Source organism: Panthera onca, chromosome F1, assembly GCF_046562875.1.
Source record: "Panthera onca isolate mPanOnc1 chromosome F1, mPanOnc1 haplotype 2, whole genome shotgun sequence".
NCBI classification, from domain to species: domain Eukaryota; kingdom Metazoa; phylum Chordata; class Mammalia; order Carnivora; family Felidae; genus Panthera; species Panthera onca.
This window is the reverse complement of record NC_138355.1, coordinates 39861944-39877776: the sequence shown is the minus strand read 5'-3', so window position 1 is coordinate 39877776 and position 15833 is coordinate 39861944. Positions and strand designations below refer to the sequence as shown.

The 15833-nt window shown below is 41.1% G+C and overlaps 1 protein-coding gene across 1 annotated transcript in view; it reads right to left on the bottom strand.

Annotated features, from left to right (window-relative positions):
- Positions 1 to 15628, bottom strand: part of NEK7 (NIMA related kinase 7) — a 157606-nt gene extending 141978 nt beyond the window's left edge. The window contains exon 1 of the mRNA XM_060644030.3: positions 15514 to 15628. The gene's annotated coding sequence lies outside the window, so the exon portion shown is untranslated. The remainder of the gene's footprint in view (positions 1 to 15513) is intronic.
- Positions 15629 to 15833: the final 205 nt, after the last annotated feature.

Here is a 15833-nt window from a genome sequence, read left to right as displayed (position 1 = left end):
GAGAGAGAAAGAAGAATAACAACTGTATCTCTGGATTTGCCTGATCTCTTTTTTACTGTGCAGACTTCCAATGCAAACCAAATTAAGAGAAAATTAAGAAAGGTGGAGAAAAAGCAAGCATGTAAAAGCCATTCACTCACAGGTTACACAAAACTGTCCCAACTTTTAATAAAAAGATTCTTCAGTGTACTTACTATAAGTAAGTACAAGGTTATATTTTTGTCCTTTAAAATTTACCTTCTAAGAAACTGAACTCAGTTGCTGCTATATTATTCTTGATATCACAGAACCGAACTAGTCTTTGAATGAATTATACAAAGTTAACACAGGCAGCTGCTAAGCAAACTTTCTCACCAAACTCTGCCAAGTTATTCCAATCCTGACCTGCACCATCTTGTAATCACTCTCTTGCTCTTTTCCACAAACCACAACATCATGCCAAACTGTGTGCGTATGTCTTTTAATGTACACAAACATATACTGGAAATAAATGCACTTTTTCTGACACACTTATTAAGTGAAACTGTGATCTTTCTGGAGATATCCTCCAAAGAATAAAGACTGTTACTTTAAATTAATAGTAGGAATCACAAACATAATGGTGTTTGTTTATCAGAAGCTATCTAGAAGTTTATATGACAGACTTTAAATATAAATAACTCCCCCAAAAATTGAAAATTGAGTTAATAGTGATTATGGACTTACAAACACTAAAACAGAATTACATAATTGAGGACATCTACCTAATTTTATTTTTGGAAACCTTCTGATTCTGTGAAAATCCATTCTTCTAACTAAAGAATGATAAAATCTTAGAAAGGCAGCATAGAAACAGCATTATTTGGGTTTTCACAAGAAAATACCTTACATATTATACTTAGAACTAAAGTCAGACAGCAACACGAATTGACTTTTAGTTTCTCCCAGTATTCATTGAGAATTTATTTACCTTCTAATGAAATTGCCCATTTAAGTGAACAAGGATGAACAGGACCCCCAACACACTTTCCCTAGACAGACTCACCTGCTACCACGCATAATCCACTGCCCCCTCTCTAGTGATGACGCCAAAGCTCTACCCCAGGCCAGACTTCTCTGCTGAGCTCAAGCCCCATATAACCAACTGCCTAGATATAGGGTCACCTGTATATCGCATAAACAGCCCAAACTCAACATGAGAGGCCTCCTCCTCCCACCACACTCAGTTAGCTTTGATGAATGTAGATTCAATGAGAACAGAACAAGTTATTCTCTACTCTCTGCTTCAATAACAGGACTCTGAATTCTAAGTTGATCTGGTTAAGATTTCTACTTTGTTCTTCATCAGCAGTAGGCACTATGACATCTTTATAACGAAAGCAAAACTTGTATTCCCTTATGTCTTAGAGAATTTCAACTCTCACTTTCCCTAGTCAACAAACAGGAATTTATATGATTTTGATAGCCATTTGATTTGTAGGTACTCTGCATGGAAGGACCTATATGATTATCTTAACACCAAAACGACATGTAAAGGCCAGCTGCAAGCACATTTTGTGTAATATAGGCGGGAGTTTCCCTAGAAGTAAAGTAATATATGAGAAGGCTTCTAAAACCATACTGGGACAAAGTCTGTCCTGCCTAACACTCATGATCATGTTCCAACTGCTTATTAAAGACTACAAAGACAGTCAAAATTGCAAGAGAATGAGAAAATATTCCAATAAGAAAGAAAGACTACTTCTTCATGCTCAGTGATAGCCATCTATATATACCCCCACCCTTCCTCAATGAGGCAGCAAATACCATGACATAAATAAAATGTCCTAAGAATCTTCAAGAAACTTAAGTCTCTAATTTCTTTATTTCATCTCAATAAAGAGCCACGGCTACTCAAAGGTGGGGGTGAGAGGGGTAGGGAGAAAAAGGTGCTAGAACTGACAATAAATGGCACCACCATCTACTCAGAGCCCCTGCCAAAACTGGGGGCTATCCTAGACTCCTCCTCTCTCTTATCTTCTCCAACTCATGCGTTGGGTCAGCTTTTCAGCCAACTGAGGTGTCTACCAAAGCTGCTGGGAAGACAAACAGATCCCGGCAATTCAGATCCCTCAAGTTATTCCCAGGGGAGACAGAGGGAGGGAGGGAGGGAGGGAGAGAGTGAGAGAGAGAGAGAGAGAGAGAGAGAGAAACAGACTTTTACAGCACAAGGAGGCAAGTACTCTGACAGACACCATCCCAGGTGGCAAGAAAGATGCCAAAACAGGCTGTCAGGTCAGCAAGACGTTGAGGAGGAGACTCTGGAAGCAAGTTCTAAACAATGCATGGGAGCCAACCAGGCAACAAAGAGGGAGGACACTCCTGACTAAAGCAGGGAGTGATGAGGGAACTACAAGTAGTGAGGTAAGACAGGAGCATCAGAGGCAAAAGCCAAGGCCCAAGTCATGCTTTTAAGAGACTAGAGGATTGGAAATTATTCCAAAGATAGTAATTTTAAGCAAGAAAAAAAACCCACCTCGAAGTGGGTAGGAGGTGTTGAGGGTGGATCATAAAAAAAAAAAAAAAAAAAAAAAAAGCATAGATTGAACAAAGATGTAAATACGTAAATAAATTTAACTCAATCCTAAATTTTAAAAGGGGAAAAAAAAAGTATATACTACAGTAAGTTCTTTTTATAAAAAAACAAAGTAACACTTTTTCTTGGTAAATTTTTTAATTTTTTTTTAACGTTTATTTATTTTTGAGACAGAGAGAGACAGAGCATGAACAGGGGAGGGGCAGAGAGAGAGGGAGACACAGAATCTGAAACAGGCTCCAGGCTCTGAGCTGTCAGCACAGGGCCCGATGCAGGGCTCAAATTCACGGAACGTGAGATCATGACCTGAGCCGAAGTCGGACGCTTAACCGACCAAGCCACCCAGGCGCCCCTTTCTTGGTAAATTTAAAGTATACACATACTATCACCAAAGTCTAGATTTTCAAGTCCAAACTTATTTTTTTCATACATCCCTTAATATATTTTTCTTAACACATTTTTTTTAACAAATCTACCTTAAGTTGCCTTTATGGTAATCCTGAGTCAATTCTGACATTCGTTCCTGATGGATTTATGACCAACTAAGAACTAAGTAAAAAGATATCAAAGCACTATAGCTTTTATCGCTATTAAAATCAAACTCTGAAAACATAAAGGTACAAGTAACTCTTTACAATCACATTACGGGAGAGTAGAAGGCCAATCTTCTTAGTAAGTATGCAAGGCCTTTCATAATGCAGTATCTGGGTATCATTCCAGGCTCATTGTTTATGTGCTTCTTCATCAATTCATGAATACACAGTACATCTTTGGTACTCTTGGCATAGGCCTTTTTGTAAGTCCTTTATATGCTTTTAAAAATAATTATTGACATTGTGATTGTTGGGTTTTTTTTTTAACTTTCAGCAATGAAAGCTATGAAAAGCTACTAAATAAAATGTATCTATTTTGAAGTGGAACAATTTTTCTCTATGGCAGCATCTGATGGCCTCATATCAAACAATAACCCTCATCAATTCCCACTTAGTAATTATTCTTAAGAGAGGACTAATTTCCAGTATTAAGCTAGTTATTTCTTATTTAACTCCATTCAATATTTTCTTCATGAGAGGATGGTTAGAACATCAAAACAGGATTCATCTGACAAATATGCAGTCAGCACTTTTTATGGGCAGAGAGAAGTTGCTCCCCCTTTACAAAAAGCCACACCCACTTAACTTGAACTAGGAATGGCCTTGCCCCTAAGGAAGGGAAATATAAGGATACCTAGTAAACATTTAGTAAATCAGCCTCAGATCAATTTAATCCGACTGCTGGCCCATTTTAACTTCAAGTCCTAATTCCAGGAACTCAGACCCTTCTTCCTTGTTGCCTGAGCCTCTAACTTGTGCCTAATTGCCAAACTTCCCTCTGTCTCTACTCCATAATTCCTCCTCACTTCCATCAACCTCACGTCTGGCATACCCCTGTTTTTCCTAGTCCTGGTTCCCATGTCATCCTATTCTGAGATCTTTCAGAATGCAGAATCCAAACCCAGACTCGTGCACTAGATCACTGAACACCTCAACATTTACCACTTACAGATCAGACCTTTAATTTATATCACATAGTAAGACCTTCCTCACACTATGCCCTACAGGCCTTACAGGGACATGTGCCTGGCATCCAGCACAGACTTCCCTGAAACCAATTACTCAATTGTTCTGGACATTCTTTCATTCTAGGATCTGCCCAGACTCTCTGTCCCATATCATCACTGGGATGCAGGCATCTGCCATTCCCTGAATGGCCAGTTGTGACAAAAATGGTCCTAAGTCCTGCAGGAAACACAAATATGTACAGGACATGATTCACACCTTCCAGATACTTACATTCCAGGAAGGAAGCTAAGATAAGTAACTACAGGGAGAGTCAATAGGTACTAAAAGCTTAAAGAAGCAAAAGAAAGATTTCTTTATATCCTCTGTATAATATCAGAGCAAAGCCTTAAAGGATGAAGATTATTTTAATATACTGAGATTGAATAGCTGGAATGTAGAAAATAGACACTAAAAGAAGTGAGAAAAGCGTATTAAAGCAATAAAGCCACACAGGTACAAAATGTATCCAAAAAAAAAAAAAGGTAAATGGTCAGATGTGACCAAACTATAAAAGAGTATAAAGAAGTGAATCTAGACAGATAGGTCAGGGTCAGTCTGAAAGCGGTTCCAATGTAGAGCCATTAAAAATAGTTGAGCCAGGCAATATGATACAGTATTTGGTCACTGCCTGCTCCCATATTCTGTAATTAATAAAAACTGAAATATTTTTAAAAGCATAAAGCTAGATCTTGCTTAGATTATTTTTTTACTCACCCCCAGCTACCTACCAACAACCTCCGAATTTCTCGTTCTTCAATCAGTGAATTGGTGGGACCCAGTAGGAAAATGGGGAGAATAATAAAGGAACAAATAGAAAAAGAACCATTAAGTGAACAGAAGCATAGACTCTTTCATCTTACAAATGCTGGAGAACCCCAGAGATCAAATGGTCTGTCCCTCTGCTTTCTGACAAGTATGCCTTCCAAGTTCAGAGAAACCTCACCTCACTGTGAAACTAAGTTTAACACCAAATCCTATCCAATCAACTGGATTGTCTTCTGAACAGCATATGCAAATACCCTACAAAATTCACACACAAAAAAAAAAAAAAGAAAAGAAAAGAAAAATGGGCATTCAGGTCTTACTGTAGAAACACTGGCATTCAAAAGATGACAACTCAACACATGAACAAAAATGGCCTAGGAAAGGGAGCACTGCCTGTTCAGGGACCACACACCGCGAGACATGAGTCCCAACGTATCCTAACTCAACATCATCAGTGCCTCGTTAGAGCCCAGGCTCCATTTATATTATCTGAACCATTCAGCACACTACCAATGCTCTCTCCTAAACCAGACATTCAACTCTTAAACTGAGTTCTTTGAGTATTAATTCAGCTCACACAAAGAATCAGACTCTGTGCTTGGCATTTGAAAAGATATAAAAATGAACCTGAACTTAATCCAGGACTTCAATACCTTCTTTGTCAAGCTGCCTCTTCTTACTATATGAAAAAAGAAGGGGGCAGAAATGGTCATAAACAAAAAGGGCATGGATTGATTGATAAACTACAAATCAAGAAAAAGGTGTTAAAGAAAAACACTGATAGAAAGTAGTTTTTAAATGACCAAGCAGGTTTTGTTGAATAAAGAACACAACTTGCATGCAAAGATCGGTATCTAATGACAAGAAGGGAAGTTAGAAGCGACTCAAGCATCAGACACTTGTTATCAATGGAAATAAGACAGTCATGGAAAAAGGAACAGGTTACTCATCATGATGTTCTTGAACACTTTCCAGCGTGGCTGGATAGGCAAGGCAGGAGAGCTCAGTGCAGCCAAGCCCAGGAACAGGACTGAAAACCACAGGAAGGACTGAGGTAGTGGTCACTGGAGGCAAAATCTCTGAGCGCAGGCAAAGGGTTTTTGCCCTGAAGCAGAAAGCAAACCATCTCAGAGGTAAGGGAAGTGGTAAGCTTTCACACCTAGCTGAGAGAAATACTGTAGAAATGCCAAAAATGGTGAGAACAGCCTACGCTATAAGCAGTACATTAACAAGGGACCATTTGTCGGGATAGAAGAACACTAGACCTGCTATGTTCTTTCACTTGCTTAAAGCGAAGTTTTCTCTCCTGCAACTAGTATACTAGTAAACTATATATTTATTTATAAATATATACTATTTATTTACAAAATATTTAGACTTTATCTAGTTGATTCTAATTGCTTTGTAAGCATCATTTCAATAACACCCATCCACCATTTGAGCTGAGACATGGGCACCCATGCTAGAACAGCCTAATCATCAGATACAATCTGTGCCAAGCGGCTGCACACCCCAAGCCAGAAATGCTAGCGGTGGGAATGGGCTCTCATTATAAACAAAAGTTTTCTCCATTAAAAAAATACTTTTTACAAAGACCACGTGGCATTTCTCAGTGTGGCCTGAGGAACACCTGCCTTACTTATTGTAAATGTAGGTTCCCATCACAGTCTTTTTAAAGTAATCTCTACACCCAACATGGGGCTCAAACTCACAAACAAAGAGCAAGAGTCCCATGCCCTACTGAGTGAGCCAGCCAGGTGCCCCTCAACTTGTTTTTAAATGTCAGTGCTTGTACTTATCAAATCAGAATCTCCAGACACAGACATTCTGAGGACTACAGTTTGAAAAACATAGTCATAGGACAAATGCTTTGAGAATATAACTTGTCTTGGTAGTAGCAAAAAAGTCACCCATATATTCGTAAACAGCTCTAAATATTTTGTAAATTACCTTCAATATACAAATAGATGTAACTATTTCAAGAAATCATGAAATAAATCCTTTAGGATTCATTTGATTAATCTCTAATCATTCTGCTTTGTAAAGCAGAACTTTCACTGAAATAGGAAACACATATAATAAACAAATTGAGAACCAACTTCTAAGAGACAGACATGACTACAGAAATAAAGGAAACAGAACCAATCACGTTCTCTGAACCACAGCAAGAGAAGAAACTAGAGGGAGACACTGCCAGTGGCACTGCCCAACATTTTGGGCTTATATACAAGAAGCAATAGGGGCATCCAAGTTATCTTCAATATACCAAGATGACAAACAACATGAAGGCTGGCTTTTATGAATCAAGGTGTCTAATATAATGAAATACATGTTTACGAAATATTGATCAAACAACCACTCATGAACTTTCTGGCCTTCACTCTCCTATCTACTGCCTCTAAGCACTCCTTCCTAGGAGTAGCCTCCACATCTCTCCAGGGAGACAGCAATCCTGTTGTTCCTCACTTTAGACGCAAAAGAAATACTTCACCCCTGCACAATCAGGCAGGGGTGATTCACTCAAATATTCGCTGACTTAAATCATGGCCCTGATAGGGGCAATCAGAGGTACAATGTCATCACCCCATCAGCAAGTCTTTATTGAGCACGTACCATGAACAGAGCAATATTTTGTTAAATCAGGAGGAGTGAAAAAAAAAAAAAAAGAAGAAATCATGCGCCTACTATTGAAAACATTACAAAGGTAACACAAGGCAATATTGACTGTTATGGAATCAAGCACAGCATGGATTAGCAAGTTTACATCCTTAGGTTTTAGTTTATTTTCACAATAAATGAAAAGGTCAGTTTACACAATTTATAAGTTTCCTTCCAGTTCTGAGAACATCTGATGTAGTGAATCATGCACTTAAGGTCTCCTAAGGGGAAGCACAGGATGATAATGGTGAATGGAAAACCTGATTTTAGAAGAGCTGTTTAATGGCAGCACTAGGATACTAACTACAGATTACATATGTACACGATAATGTGAGTGTCTTTATCTCTTAGGTACAATTTCTTTTTTTATTTATTTATTTTGAGAGAGAGAAACAGAGCACATGAGCAGGGGAGGGGCAGGGAGAGAGGGAGAGAGAGAATCCCTAGCAGGCTCTGTTCTGTTAGTACAGAGCCCAATGTGGGGCTCAAACTCACAAACTGTGATATCATGACCTAAGCTGAAGTCAAAGAGAGGATGCTCAACCAACTGGGCCACCCAGGCGCCCCAACTCTTAGGTACAATTTCTGCACAAACTTAAAATATTCTCTTCAAAACAGAAAGGTCAGAAATCTGAAAACCTGTACAGTAATGAATCTAAAAGAAAAAGTATAGATCTTGCTTATTAAACCTTAAGTGTAAGAGTAACTGGTGTCCTTAAAAGAGTACCAGAGACTCATACAGAGACACCCAGTAAGAACACCATGTGACAGAGGCAGAGCTTTCAGTGATATCTGTCTAAAGCCAAGGAACTTCAAGGGATGCCGCCAACACCCAAAGCTAAGAAAAGGCATGGAACGCCTTCTCCCTAGAGCCTTCACAGACAGCATGGCCCTATGCACACCTTGATTCCTAATATCCGACCTTCAGAACTATGAAAGAATAAAATTCTGTTGTACTAAGCCACTCAGTTTGTGGTAATTTGTTGGGGCCGCCCTAGGAAACTAATATAGGTGTTAAGAGCCAGGGTCCAGAGCATACAGTTCCTGGACCACGGCAGTCACAGTATGGTTCTGGGGGCCCCCAAAACAGCAGTATCTTCCTTATTGTGGCTGTGTCTTCGTTAGGATGGCGACAGTGCGCTGTCCCACTGGCAGCCTTACGATCAGGGATGAGGCAGCAACTCCCTTGGTGGCCTGGTAATGGGAAACCTTGCTGGAAGCTCAAACTCCACCCCTAGCCCCTGCCCTGCAACCATCAAATACTATTAAATACAATGTCATGAATTCCTTCCTACTTATAAAAACAGAGAATGATTACAGGAGTGATAGGAGAACTGCCTGATAAAATACAACTCTTCATCAACAGCTGGTATTTTAAACACTCAAGGTCATAAAATGATAAAGCCATGTTGAAAACAACATGACATTTAACAATGAAAATATTTATCAAATGTAGAAACTTTATTAAAACTTTAAATGTATGTTGAAAGTTGTTAAAAATGCCAGTTTTTACTGAGTACGTTCCCTGCCATACTATTCTTAATGTGTTCTAACACCAGACTGTAAAGAAAACAAAAGTGAATTTGTACGTTGCCATAAGAAACTGAGAATAAAATATCAATTGTCTCCCATAAATTAAACCATCAATAAGCATCCTTTCTGTATATCTTTCAACTAACTTGTATTTGTTAAATAAAAAACCATGCCTATAAAGTGTTTGCAATAAGGGCATGTCATTTTCCTAAAACAAATTACCTATTGTCCAGTTCTGGTGTCCTTACGACAGTATGCAAACAGATCACATTACTTTACTGTATGGTCCACCAGTTAGATATAAAAAGCAATGGAAAGTTTGCAATCCCTTTCATTTTAGAAGTACAACAACTTTTCATAAACATATCTGTTCAATTTTCCCAATCCTAATGTAGTAGAGGATATGTGGCTTTGTTATGGTTACAACCACAACAAAAATTACAGTAATCTGCCAGGTAAATATGAGAATATGAGGAAAATATTCTCACGATAACAAAAAGCAAAACTGTAAGACTACCAGAAAGAATATTTTTAATTTTGCCATTTCCAATTAGTATTTAAGGATCGTTTTGCAACTCCCATTTTTCATTATCCAAAATATAACCCCCCCCCCCCAAGCCTCTTGTGTTTTTTCCTGCCTGAGGAACCAAGGATTAATGCCTTCTCCCCATACTCCAAAAAACATAAAAACATTCTCAAACATGGGAACCAGTAAATTATGAATATGGAAATCACAGAGCAGAGAGGAAGAAGAATTCAAGCAGAGAACACAGAACAGACAGCAGACCTAAGGCACAGTGGGCAACAGGGCCTGTCATCATAAGAAACTGAGAACAGCAGATGCGTTTCCTACCACTGAAGGTCCTAAAAACAGAAATAGGTGAAATGAAACTAACACTTAGAGCCTACTATCATACCTTTACAAAGATGTTTTCATTTATTCCTCAAAGCAATCTTACCTGAGCTGAGAAAACTGGAGTCCCAACCAATCAAGTAATTCAACCAAGGTCATAGAGTAAGAGGCAAACCCAGGCTTAGTCTTTTTCACATGATGGTAAACACAGAAAATGATCAGTATTTGTGCAGCAGGGTTGGATAAAGGAAAGAGGCTCCTTGTAGCTGGTGGCAACCAGCCTGGAAGTTCCGAATGCCCCAGGCCCTACCTGGCTACCCGGAGAGACAAATACTCTGGCACACCCAGAACTCACTCCTGGCTAGGGCTAGGAAACTCCACTGAGTGATGTCAAAGCCATTGCATTTTCCATTCCATTCTCTGGCTTCTCAGCAGCTGCACCCAGGTCAGCCTACAGCCAATTCTTAAAACAAAGGGAGGAGGTATCCCACACACAACCCAAGCCACATACACCCTGACTTCAGGCCCTCTCCAGTAATTTTTTTAAACTGGGAGAAAGTCTTTTATAAAAGACTCCATCAATTTTTTCTAAACAACAACAAAAAAAAAGACGAAGAAGAAGAAATCTGCCCACTGTCTTGCTCATGCCAGAAATTCCCCCTAAAAGTAACAGAAGCAGTCATTCCAATCAGCCTAAAATAAAAACTATGAGTTAAAGAAACACACCAAAATACATTTATATTAAAGTGTTATCTGTCAATCAAGCAAAGATTAAATATATGACATCAGATTCCATCTTGGTTTAGTAAGAGAGAAGCTAGAGAGGAGCACATTCATTCAGTGTCACAGGATAGGTGTGGGGACCCCAAGAGGCAAAGAATGATAGAAAACTTTGAAAAAGCAGATAAATGTAAAAGAGGTTCTAAGACTTATGAAGTCTCTGAGATGAAACACAAAATTGGGGTATGAATAACTGGGCATTATTCTGAGGGGACTGGGAAAGATCAAGAGATTGTCGCAAGCATTCAAGAACCAAAAAAGGCTATGAAATACTCCTGTGGAAAATACACATCAAGCCAAACATCAAAGGTCTAGAATCTTATTTAAATCTTTGGTATTATCTTCTAGAGCTGGGGTGGGCCTCCAGCCTATTTGTGCAAATAAAACTTTACTGGAACACAGCCAATGACAGAGACCATACAGCTCACAAAGTCAGAAACATTTACTCTCTTGTCCTTTAGAAAGTTTACAAACCCCTGTTCTATACAAAAGCAGCCTGGAATGAGAAAGTTACCCTTAACTACTCACTTACACTGATTATCAACAGAAGACCCATAGCAAGATTTACAGAAAGGTCTATCTCCATTAAGTAACAGTATTTCTAAATTTTTACAGACCAATTATATAAGTTCCATTCACTTATACCCTGTTCTGATTAACACCGTGGATAGCTATTACAAAACAGTTCATTGTGTAAGCTCATTATATAAATAATACGGCAGAGCTGTTACTTTGACAAATGTTACAGTTTTCCTGCTCAAGAAAAATAAGAAATGTTTCATGATCGGGGCCCCTGGGCAGCTCAGTCAGTTAAGCATTTAACTTTTGATTTCGGCTCAGGCCACGATCTCATGGTTCATGAGTTCCAGACCTCGAGTCAGGCTCTGTGCTGGCAGTGCAGAGCCTGCTTGGATTCTCTCTCTCCATCTCTCTGCCCTTCCCATGCTCTCTCTCGTGCTTTCTCTCTCTCTCTCGCTTTCTCTCTCTCAAAATAATAAACTAAAAAAAAGAAAAAAGAAAGAAATGTTTCATGATCATCTATCTGCCATCCTTATTCTCACTGCTCACTAAAAACCATGAAACACATTCTCTGTTTTCATCAGAATGAAAAAATATTTTATGAAGATATGTAACATGCGGTGGTAATCAAATTATTACTCATCAAAAGAAGAACCAGTAGTTTGGAAGTTTTCTAAGAGTGAATTGTTATACATTAGTTTTACACACGTGAAAAAATTCTCAACTGCCATTTTATCCTGCAAATAAACATATTTCATTACAATTATATAACCAAATGTTATCGGGGAGCCTGAGTAGCTCAGTCGGTTAAGCGTTTGACTACGGCTCAGTTCATGACCTCACGGTCTGTGAGTTCGAGCCCTACATCGGGCTCTGTGTTGACAGCTCACAGCCTGGAGCCTGCTCTGATTCCGTGTCTCCCTCTCTCTCTCTGCTCTTTCCCTGCTCGCGCTCTGTCTCTCTCAAAAATGAAATAAAAACATAAACAAAAAAAAATATAACCAAATGTAATTTGCCTATATTCCCTACAAAAATGAGGGGAGGAGGAATTAAACCGAAACACTCAAAATATGAAGAAACACTTCTTAAAGCATCTAGCAATATATTTATGAAAATGTCAATAAAGTAATTGCGGATAAAGCAGTTCAGAGAAACAATAATCACATACGTCATTTCCAAGACATCCTCAAGCATTACACTAAGTATATTACCATGTTTTATATATAATGTACTAACTAAAATTCCACCCACAAAACTCTAGAGCAAATACCTGAAAGGACAAATATTTTAATTTGAAGGAAACCAGGAATGTAGACAAGAGGGCTGCTTTGTGTAACTGCAGCTACAGTGCAAATTTTTTAAATACCAAAACCTATTTAAAAAAAAAAAAAATCAAAGGAAACAAACCTGAAAGGAGTTTTGCAACTTATTATCTAATTAAACAACTTCTTTTCCAAAACTGCATTTAATCACCATTCTCTCTTTTCAGATACCCTGAATGGTGGCTACCTTAGTAACACTACAGAGATACATTTTAAAACATGAGACAGTTTGGTTCTAGAAACTCTGTAGACGTCTCTAATGATATCTCAGACCACATCTTTATGGAGGGGAAAAAAAGGAAATCTACATTTCAGTAAGGGCACACTAGTTGAGAAGAAAAGAGCACCTGAATGTTTGCAATAAATCAGAGCTCAAAACTTTCTATTGTAACCAGCAGGAAGATGAAGGGGAGGGAAGCGTGAGATTAAATACTTACATACACAAACTATAACCGCGTTTTCAGTCATTTAAAACGACAATTCTGATTTTTACAATTTGGGTACGTTATTAAGCTGGCCTTAAATCTCCCCTCCTCCACCAGTATGTTGCCATCATACCAGACGTGCTTTCCTCATTCTTGGAGTAAGTGCTGTTTTATTGCACTGGAAAAGAGCTCTTGAAATTGTCCAGCCAGGAAAATGCCTAAGTGGGAAAAGGAATGGAGGGTGCTACAGGTATGATCTTCATAAACGAGCCTGAATAGTAGTCCCGAGTATAGAATAAAACTGCACTGAAGTTACGCTCTTTCCTTTTTAAATTGATACAGATTTTTAACCGTGGAAAGATTCCAAAGTAATTGTGGAAAAGTTTAACAGTTTAGATTCTGACATTCCCTGGTTTTCGTTTACAGGTAACTTCAGAGTAAAACTCCGTGAGTCTACCTGGACATTTAGTTTGATCACCTTCGTTTCTTATCAACTATAAAGCTTCAATCGCGGTGGTGAGTCCAAGATGCAGCTCAATTATGAAACGAGACGTACACGACGGGTCAGAGAAAATTGGAACTTCCTCTCCTTTATTCTTACGTATCTATTTCTCATCCCTCAGACTGGGAACCCTCCACCAGCAGACATCCTTCCAGGAGGAACTTTCTCTCCCTCCTCCGAGCCCAGGGCTGGGGTAGGAAGTACCCGCCCTCCCGAGCGGAGAACCGCGGTGTCCTCGCCGCTTATTGGCTGTGGAAGCCGTCAGTGCCGCAGAGGGCGGGGCCTCCCGGCAGAGAGCAGAATCTCAGGCCGGCACCTCTCCGAGGGTCCGTGGGCTTCCCAGCCCAGAGAAAGCAGCCAGCCTCCACTAGGGGTTCCTTCCCCTTTTTTATTTTGCGAGCCCTCCTCTCTCAACGTCCCCATACAGTTTCTGCCCGTTTGACTCCTCCGCGAGGCAATTTTTTCTAAGCTCCAACATCTTTTCCCCACCCCAACAAGCTCCCAGTCTAGGACCAAACAGAAGATGCTGTGGTTTGGGGAGTTAAGCAAGCTGTGGACTGCATCTCCCGAGGATAGCAGAGAATTCCTTCCTCTGTAAATGATAACTGTTTAAGTTTTATGTTAACTGTTTTAAGTGCATTGGCCTTCGGCAAGCATTAAAGCCAAGAAAACTCGGCACCTCTTGAGTAAGAGTTGCCACTTTCAAAGTATTACAGGGTTCATTGTATCTCCTGTTTAACTATCCACCGTTTTCAGTGTTTTGTCCGGTTGTCCCTAATACTAGGTCATACCTGCAACAGCTCAAGCTCCTGTACAAAATAAGTTTATCATACATACATTCTGTACTTTATCCTATAGAGCAACCTGGCGAGAGACACAGCTATCGCCTGCAAGGAGTGTGCATACTTCTTGAAACTACAAACTCTTTGGAGGAAGAATTAGACACAGTGGTTCTGTTATGATGGATACATGATGTTCTACAAACTACACTCATTTGATTTTTTTCAACAGCATCTTTATGATCAGCAGAGGAGGAAAATCATTTCATTTTTGTAATGTGTTTCAGACTTTCAGTTCCATCACCAGAACTGCCTCATGATGGGAGCCTATCTTATTGTAAAATAAATACAGTTTTAGTATTTATGCCTAACAAGGACTACAGCTACGAGAGAACACGATTTATCTATTTGATACATCATTTCCCAAGGCCTACAGCATACAGGAAAGAGACAAGAAGGTTCTTCAGATCTCACTGCAGCATCTGCTAGGTTGTGTTGCTTCCTGACACCGTCCTTGGGTAATGTGGCCAACTCATTTTTCTTTTGGGGGGTGCCCTTCTTCTCTCTAGCCTTGGCCTCAATTCTCTATTTCTTTTCCATTACCACGATTACCAGCAAAGTTCTCTATTGCCTTGCAATCTCTCTCACATTTGCTAATCCTGACAGGGTCCCACTAAAGCCCGTTCTCCAACAGGTCCGCCGTCCTCTCTCTACTTCTCAAGCCACTTCAGCTTCTCGCTTAGCTGCACGGCTCCCACCACCCACTGCCTCCAGTGAACTTCACTCCTCTAAATCTGGCTGCTGCCGAATCCTGACAGCTGGACTTAACCAATCGGCGAGGGATAAATAACCGCCGCCGCCAATGAGCGGCAGCCGGGGGGTGGGAGGCGGGACTTCGCCTAAGTTCCTCGGGTCCTGAAACCAAAGACCTGTTGCCGCCGCCGCCGTGGCCGCGGAGTTTCTTAGTTACCGCGGCGCCCACGGCGGCCGAGGCCGCCAGAGCCCCCGCCGGGCACAAAGCTCCTGCCGCCCGCTCCCGCCACTGCCAACGAACTGGACTGAAACCCCCACCCAGCCCGAACGCGGCGCGCCCCGCCCCACCTCCCCCGGCGGGGGGATCCCGGAGGCCGCCCCGCGCCCTCCCGACCTCCCCCCCACCCCTCCCGGCTCCGCAGGCGGTCCCACCTGGCCGGGGCCGCCCGAGACCCCGGCAGCCACTCACCAGGAAGTTGGGAGTTTTCCGTTCTCCTGCCCGCGAGGGACCCGGGGCGTGCGGGCGGGCAGCTCGGCCAGGCGGCGCCGCGGAAAGGCCCGCTGGGCCGGGGGCTGTAGCTGCGAGGCCGGGAGCCGATCGCCACCTCCCGCCGCGCCGCCCCCGCGGACGCTGCAGGCGCGGGCCCCCACCCTGCGCAAGGAGAGGCGCGTCCCGAGTGCGAGCCTAGCGGCGGCCCATCCTCCCGAGACTCCCGCTCCTCCTCCCGCGGCCGCCGCTGTCAGGAGTGTAAACATCCCGGCATCCCCGAGGAGAGGGGCGGGGCGGGC